Source organism: Pteropus medius, unplaced genomic scaffold (genome assembly GCF_902729225.1).
Source record: "Pteropus medius unplaced genomic scaffold, Ma_sr-lr_union100, whole genome shotgun sequence".
Taxonomy (NCBI): Eukaryota; Metazoa; Chordata; class Mammalia; order Chiroptera; family Pteropodidae; genus Pteropus; species Pteropus medius.
The window spans coordinates 2072788-2081846 of NW_024349519.1; positions in this window are offsets into that span (position 1 = coordinate 2072788).

The window sequence follows — 9059 nt, forward strand, 5'->3', positions numbered from 1 at the left end:
TGAGGGTGCTCAGGCTGTAGTGAGCTTTTGTTTGTTTGGGGTTTGAAAAATGGAAGGCAGGTGCACCTGGATTAGAACAAGGTGAGAACTGAGGGATAGGAAGGTGGGCCAGGTCATTCGGGACCATGTTGTCCTCAGCAAAGTATTTACTTTATCTAGCATTCCCCAACCTTATTTGATCAGAGAACTTCTTTCCTCAGCATAAAAATATCTATTAACATCCCATAGAACTAGTATGCTGTGGATCATAGGTTGCAAAACCCAGCTAAACCATTATCCCTCTCTCAGATTGTTTTCATCCTTTCAGAAGAATTTATGTTATAGCAGGGGTTTAGCTAACAGAATAAAGCTCTAACGTACAGTTGCAGATCTCAGCCGGCAAATGGGGGAGTATTTTCTTTTCTTTCCTCTTTTAAAGGGTTTTTGTTTTAATGATTAAACATGCCCTGGTTGTCAAAGGTTATTTTAAAAGTTCCTAAAAGTTTATTTATGTAAATTATTGGTTTTGTAAGTTTTAAATATTTTAATGCCAATGCTTCTTGAATGATGAGTTTTTAAATTATACCCCCAAAAGTTTTGAAATTAGTATGATTGAACAACAGAAAGAGAGGAGGGAGGGACAAACCAATTAAGATTCTTCTGTGTGGAAAAGAGAAGAGCAGAGGGGATGGGCGGTTTTCAACTATTATCATAGAGTTAAAGATAAGGGCCAGTTATTCCTTATTCCCCCTGAGGAATGAATAAGCAAATGGGCATGAACCCAGTAAAGGGAACTGAATTCAGGAACCAGGAAGAACATCAAGACTAGCAGAAGAATGTGGCACTGCGAGAAATTACTGAGAAATAGTATAGAATGTTCTGGCCGCTCAGGAACCTGTTTGGACCTGGACAAACTCCCCATCTGCCTGGGGAGATTTTAAGTTAACTTCCTGGAATTTCATTTTGATGCCAAGACAGTGGAAGTGACAGTGGGAGGGTAAGAAATTTGGGGAAAAGACTATTTGGAGCCTCAGAAAGTTAACAAGAAATGGTTTCACCACGAGGAAGAACTCAGCTTCCAGAGCAAATCGATAATATTAAGAGAAAAACAAAGGAATAATATCTGGCATTTATCGAGTGCTTGCTACATTTTAGACAACTTGCTAAGTGTTTTTGTGTGCATAATTTAATTTAATGTTCTCGACATCTCTGTGAAGTAGGAAAAAATCCCTATTATATAAACGAAGAAGCTGAGGATTCGAGGGTTATATAACTAGTTCAAGGTCATGCAGTTATTAAATAAATGGAAGGCCCGAGATTCAAACTTAGATCAGTTTGAGTCTAGAACCATAACACTAATCATACTCTATACTGCCAAAATGTGGAGGCTGAACATTGATTACTAACCTGCTAAATTTGAAAATAAGATGAGGAAAAGGAATCTTTATCCTAGGTCAGGACACAGACCTCTAGACTCATTTTTTTTTTTCTTGTTTTGGGAGGAAAAGTACACAAACAGCAGAATAATAAGGGGACTGGGATACTGTGAGTGGGCAAGATCCCTACAAAAGAAGGTGATCAGAAGTTCACACGAAACAAGGAAACCTTCAGCCTTGGGTAACAGGGCAGATTTGGAAAGTAGAGTCTGAGGCTGGGGAACAAGGAGAGAGGTCCAGACGTTAACAGGTGCAGCCCCAGTGGGAATGGCGGAGAGCAGATGTGCTTGTGCAACCTCGAGAATGACAGGGAAGTTCAGACCGCACCTGTTAAGGTCACGCTGACAATTACCTGAAATGACCAGATGGAAAATGAAAAGACTTTAAAATACAAATTTAAAATGAGAAACTGGGTGAACTGGATAATGGAGTCGGCCTTAGTGAGGAGAGATGGGAAAGGGATCCTACTACCTACTGAATGGTCCCAGCTCACTCCTACCATTGCGGTATGTCTGCAGAGCTTGCACATCAGCACATCTGTCGTTGAGCTAGTTAGTTTTTATTGAATAATGGGCATGCACATAATACTCAAAGGAGCATATTTTGATTACACAGACAGTTCAATACTAATACTAATACATATTATAATGAATACCCATATACCTAGATTAAGAGAACAATATCAGTACATCAGAAGCCTCCTGTAGGTGCCTCTCCTGATAATTCGCCATTATCTAAACTATGTTAATCATTCCCTTTTCTCTCTTTATAGTTTTGCCCCCCATGTATGTATCCCTAACTGTTAGATGATCTAATTTTGCATGTTTTGGACATTAGATAAATGAAACCATTCTGTATATATTTTTTCTGTCACTTGCCTCTTTTGGTCTGTATATTTTTGAGGTTCATCCATGTGGATATGTGTTGTTGAAGTTCCTTTGTTTTTCATTGCTGTACAGTGAAAAACAAAAGTTGTTGTTGTTGTTTTTTTTAACATACCACGATTGTACCACACAGTTCATTATACCATTGACAGATATCTGTTTTTCTCCACGTTTTCTTTTCTTTTTTTTTTCTTTTTTGGCTATTATAAATAATTTTTAAGTGAATGTTTTGTACCTCTTTTTTAATGCACATGAACAAGAGTTCTTCTAGAGCACATATCTAGGAGTGGATTTGTTGGGTTGTAAGGTTTAAGCATATTAAATCTCACTATGTAGTGATATGGTGTTCTCTATGGTGGTTCCAATTTACCCTGCCTTCAGCAGTGGATGATGGAGTTCTGATTGCCTCACATCTTTGCTAAAACTTGAGTTGACTGACTTTTTAATCTGGGAGGTATAAAGTGGTATGTTATTATGGTTTTAATGTGCTTTTCTCTGGTTACCGATGAATTTGGGCTTTTTCTCAGATGTTTATGGACCATGTGTGTTTTCCCTACTCTGAAACTCCCATACAAGTCTTCTGCTCTTTCTATGTGATAGTTTGTATTGACTCATAGTTGTATTGATTCATAGTATATCTTGGTATTGATCTTTTGTTGGTTATCTGTGTGACAAATATCTTGTTCCCCTGTTGGGCTTGTCTTTTCTCTCTTTTAGTGGTGTCTTTTTGTAAGTAGAAGTTCTCCATTTTAAGACAGTCGAATTCGTTAGTCTTTTTCTTTTAGTTTATCACTTTTTTTGTTCAGGAAGGCTCCCTTTTAAAACATTCAATAAGCTTTTTATTTTAAAATATTTTTGGAATTATAGAAAAGTTGCAGGAGTATTACAGACTGTTCTCCTACACTCCACACCTAGTCTCCCCTGTTGTTAACATCTTACATTGCTGCAGTTCATTTGGCACAATGAATGAACCAATATTATCTAAAGTCCATATTTTATTCAGATTTCTTTAGTTTTTCTGTTCCAAGATCCTATCCAGGATACCACATTACATTTAGTCATCAAATTTCCTTAGGCTCCTCTAGAATATTACAGTTTCTCAGACTTTCCTTGTTTTTGATAAATTTAAAGGAGTACTGGTCAAGTCTTTTATAGAATGTCCTTCTATTTGGTTTGGTCTGATTTTTTTTTTTTTGACAGGCATTATGGATTTTCAGGAAGAGGATAATAGAGGTAAAGTGCCATTTTCATTGTGTCATATCAAGGATATATGCTATTAATATCACTAATGAAGTTAACCTTTATCACTTGGGTGAGGTAGTGTTTGTTAGGTTTCCTCACTGTAAAGTTACATTTCTCGCCCCTTTCCATACTCTACTCTTTAGAAGGAAATCCTAGTGGGCATACCACACTTAACGAGTAGGGAGTTATGCTCCACCTCCTTATTTATAAATTATTTGGAATTCTTTTGTATGGAAGAGCTGTCTATTCTCCCCTACTTGTTTACTTATTTAACCACTAATGAATATTTATCCTGGATATTTATTTATGGAATGTTAATGTGAGAAGCCAAGTTTCTCACTGTTGGAGAGAAAGGTTAGAGATAAGCAAGGAGACAAGACTGGGACAAACCATGTGGTTCTCGTGTAGAGTCGAAGACAATATGAACTCATTTTTAGATTCATATAGATGCTGATACTTAATATGGATAGGTATAGAAATAATTACAGATGCGTGTATGTACATGTATATAGTACATACGCATATATTTCCTAGCTCTGTCTGCTGAGAGGGTCTACAATACTCCAGCAATGGACATGCACAATGCCCACATCTTAATTTCTAATACCATCTTAATTTCTAATACCATTCTCCAGTAAAAAGAACCAGGGATCTTGGAGAAATGGCTGATTCTAGGTCTAGGGAGGAAATACACAAGATGAGCCTGTAGAGTCTTGTAGGGATATAAAGTAAGGAAGTGCTCAAAAACCTCATAATTACAGGAGTATGTCAAAAGGACAGAAGCCTTCAGAGCTCCCTATGGCCAAAACTGAAACAATTTGAGCAACAAAATGAATGATGGGATATCAGGTTATAACCCAAAGTATAAAAGAAATTCTTTCTTAATGTCAAAGTCTTATCAGTAGTCTCCTATTTTATCTTCTAAGAGTTTTCTAGGGTCGCACTTTCCCATTAAACCTTTAATCAACTTGTAATGGGTTTGTGTGCACTGTTTGAGGTAGAGATCCAACTCAATCTTTTTTCATATGAATACCTGATTGTTCCAGCTTCTTGCATAGTCCATCCTTTCCCCACTAATATGTAATACCCACTCTGTTACAGAAAGGTCTCCATATATGTGTAGGTCTGTGTTTCAATTCTGATTCATTGGTCTAATGGTCTTTCTCTACCCATATATCCCAGGATATTAGTTTATAGAGTTTTGTACTGTGACTTGATATTGAGTAGAGTGAGTAACCCATCTTGTTCTTCTTCTTTTTTAACTAGGAGTATTTTGTCTGCATTTGGCACTTGATTTTCCAAATAAATGTTAGAACTGGCTTACCCATTTCCAAGAAACGCTCCGTTGGGTTTTTATTAAAATTGCATTGAATTCATAATTCAATTTGTAAATAATTGACATCTTCATGATATTGAGTTGCCTTAACCAAGAACATGGTGTATTTCTCCACTTATTTAATCTTCATTAAATATTTCTACAGAGTTTTATATTTTTCTCCTTGAAGAACTCAAACGTCTTTTGTTACATTTTATTCCTAGGAATTTTATATTCTTTTTATTATTACAAATTGCTTCTTTTAACTCTTTTAACTTTTCCATCAGCTAATTGGTGGTATATAGAAATAAAATTGATTTTTTGTATAAAGCAATTGTACTGAACTGTTATGAATTCTAATGTTTATTTGTAAATGATTTTGGGTTTTCTACATAGATGATCACATCACCTACAAATAATGACAGCTTAATTCCTTCCTTTCTAATCCTCATAGCTTTCGTTTATATTTCTTGACTTACATTAACTGGCTAGTACTTCCACTTATATTGTTGAAGAGAACTGGTAATAATGGGCATTCTTATCTTGTTCTAGATTCTAATAAAAATATTTTAAAGCATCGTTGCTAAATTTGCTATTTTCTATGTTTTATTAGGTTACGGAAGTTCCCATCTATACCAAGTTTGCAAATATATTTTTTTAAGCCAAGAATTTATGTTGAATTTTATTGAATACTTCTTTGTTCATTTACTTAGACAGTCATGTGGTTCTTTCTCCTTTATTCCATTGGTGTATTACACATTGCAGGATTTGGTTTGCTAATATTTTGTCTCAGATTTTCCTATGTTAATGGGTGAGATTAGTTCGTAATTTTCCTTATACTGTTCTTGTCCGATTTTAGTATCAAGGTTATGCTAGTATCATAAAATAGAACTTACAAAGTGCATCATCTCTTGTGTCCCACCTCACATCCTTTTGACACCACTTTGACTCCGGCAATTACAGTGACAAACAGCTTCGTACAGGTGTAACTTGTGGGCATCTCGCCTCAGCTGCCTCACCTATCTCTCACTTCCTGTCCTAGGTCTTCTCCACTGCTGTGTGAGGGGAGCCTTGAAGAACCCCTAACACTTGAGGGTTTGAATATCTGGAAGTTCAAGAAAATTAATACTACCTTGACCAGTGGAAAGTGGTGGATAAATGCTTTTCTGTTCTATCCCTCAGGCAAATAATTCTAAGGTATGTTCCACCTAGCAGGATTGAGCCCTATTTGACCATAGTCGTGACACCATTGTATTGGCCGTTCCTCCTTCCCTGTTTCATTTTTCCTGGTTCCCCATTCCCAAAATTAAACATTTCATTTTCCAAAATAAACCATCTACATCCATGCCCTTGACTCGGCCTCTGCTTTCTGGAGGAACCTAGGCTATGATACTTCCCTATGATTAAGCTGTTTTCTTTGTGGGAACATTTTTAACTGCCAATTCAATTTTTTTTTTTAAATACACTATTCTGCTTTATATTTCTTCATAATCAGTTGTAGCAAATTGTATTTTTCTAGGAATTTATCTATTTCTTCTAAAGCTTCAAATTTATTGGTATAAAGATGTTTGTAATATTTCCTTAACTATTTAATTTCCACAGCATCTCTAGTTAGACTTCCCCTTTAATTTAATTGTTAATATTGTTTCTTTCCACCTTCTTTCTTTTTGTCTTGATTAATCTTGTGATAGGTTTGTCTATATTATTAGTTGTTTCAAAGAACTTTTGACTTTGTTAATTTTTCTCTAATATGTCTTTCTCAACTTAATTTCTACTCTGTTTACTTTTTATTTTCTTATACTTTTCTGGGAGTTATTTTGCCCCCTCCTCCCACCACTTCTTAAACAAGATGCTTAAGCACATAAATTTGAACTTAAAAATTTTTCTAGTATAAACATTTGTATCTGTAACACATGGACTCTGAAGCTAGACTGTCTGAGTCTAATTCCTGGCTCTGCTACTTGCTAGCTGTGTGGCTTTAGTTTACTTCTTTGTGCTTCAGTTTGCACATTTATACCTGCCTCAGGGGCTGTTATGAGAATTAAATGAGTAAAATTTGTAGAGCGCATAAAACAATGCCTGCCACATAGTAAATGCTAAGTAAATGTTAGAATTATATATATCCCTCTAAGTACTATTTTAGCTACATCCATAAATTTGGATACATAATATTGTTTTAACTAAGTTCTTAGTATTTTCTTTCCCACAATAATTTATTATTCAGAAGTATGCTTTACAATTTCCAGTTGTAAAGGTTTCTCCCAGAACTTTTTATTATTGATACTGTAGTGTTCATCAATATTTTCTATTCTTCTCCCTCCCTGGACCTATGGGAGGATCACACTTCACTAACTCCTGAAGATAATCACAGCCACGTGACTTACTTTGGTCAATGAAATGGGAGTGGAAGCACTTAGGAAAACAGCATGCAATCTCCATGATTTTTCCTTTCCACAGGGATTGGGGGAACACACATTAGATGCAGGTGCCACCAGATCAAAGCAGTCTGGACACTCAGCTATATGTAGTGTTGCGGGTACCCTGGACAGCTACCCTGGAGGGCAGTCTGTACTTTGAGCAAAAAATAAACGTCATTGTGTCAAGCTACTCAAGTTTTGATGTTGTAACCGCAGCATAATCTAGCCCATTCTCTGGTATTATTTCTATTTTAATTGAATTGGTTTGGAAGCAATTATTTAAAGTTGTTGAGACTAGCCTGATGACCTACCATGTGGCCAGTTTCCATAAACATTCCATGTAGTGCTTGAAAGATTTTTTATTCTCTAATTGTTGTGTGCAATGTTCCCTCAATGAATATTAAGTCAAGTTTGTTAACTGTCTTCTCTATCCTCTCTGATTTTTTGTTTCCTTAACCTATCGATTCCTGAGAGAGGTATGTTCAAATCTCTCACTACAATTTACCATCTTCTTATGATCTTGTCATTTTGTTCTATATTTTTGAAGCTGTGTTATTAAGTCATGCAAATTGAGAATGACTTTATCTTCCTCATTGACTCTTAACAGCATATATCTGTAATTTTAAAAATCCAATCTATCTTTGTCCTTTACTGGAACATTTATTTAATTACAATTTATTGTAGTTTTTGACATATTTTGATTTATTGCTACCACCTTATAAATTGCTTTGTCTTGATATTTGTATATATTTCTTTAAATATACCTTTCTTTGTTTGAAGTTATTATATACTATATATCTATTTTTGATGGTTATCTTAGCTATTTTTATATTCATTTTTACCTTAACGAAATCTGCAATTACTCAATTTCTATATCTTCCACCTGAACAATATAAAGATCTTAGAACATTTTAATCACCGCTGCCCAATCTAGATGCTTTTATTATCCTATCTTTTAGTTATAACCTCCCCTTACCACACATACATTAGACATTATCATTACTATTTTAAACAGTTAGTATTTGTTAGTATTTACCTATGTATTCACCAATCTCTTTATCCACCATTTCTGCTTGTCAGGTGGCCAGTCTGAGATCATTTGCTTGAAGTAAATCTTTGAAGATTTTCTTTAGTGAAGATCTGTTGATTGTAAAGTCTCTCAATTTTTATTGGAGAATATCTTTGTTTTGCCCACATTATTGAAAGATAGTTGCACTGGACATAGTATTCTAGGCCCACAGTCATTTTCTTTTAGCAGCTTGAAGATACTGCTATATCCTTCATTCTTCTGGCCCCCATTTTTGCTGTTGAGAAGTCAGCCTTAAGTTTAATCATCACCATTCCTTTGTAGGTAATTTTTCTTCTTAGCTGTTTTCACAATCATCTGTTTTTATTTTGTGTTTAGTTTCTTATAATATTCCTAGATGTGAATTTCTTTTTGGCATTCACTGGGCTTCCAGAAGCTAAAGATTCATGTTTTCCACAGTTTTGGAAACATTTTAGCCATTGTCTCTTTGACTATTACCTCTTCCCTATTTTTCTGTTTTATTCTAGAATTCTAATTAAGTACAATTAAAATTTCTTACTCTTTTATGTCTCTTAGCTTTTCACATTTTTCATGGCTTTGTCTTTCTGGTCTATATTCTAGATAATTTTTCTTTTCATTTCTAGCTTTCAGTTTACTAATTTTTTCTCAATTATGTCTAGTTAGCTATTTAATCTATCTACTGAGTTTCAAGATTCGACACTTAATATTTTTTTTATTTCTAGAAATTATTTTTGGTTC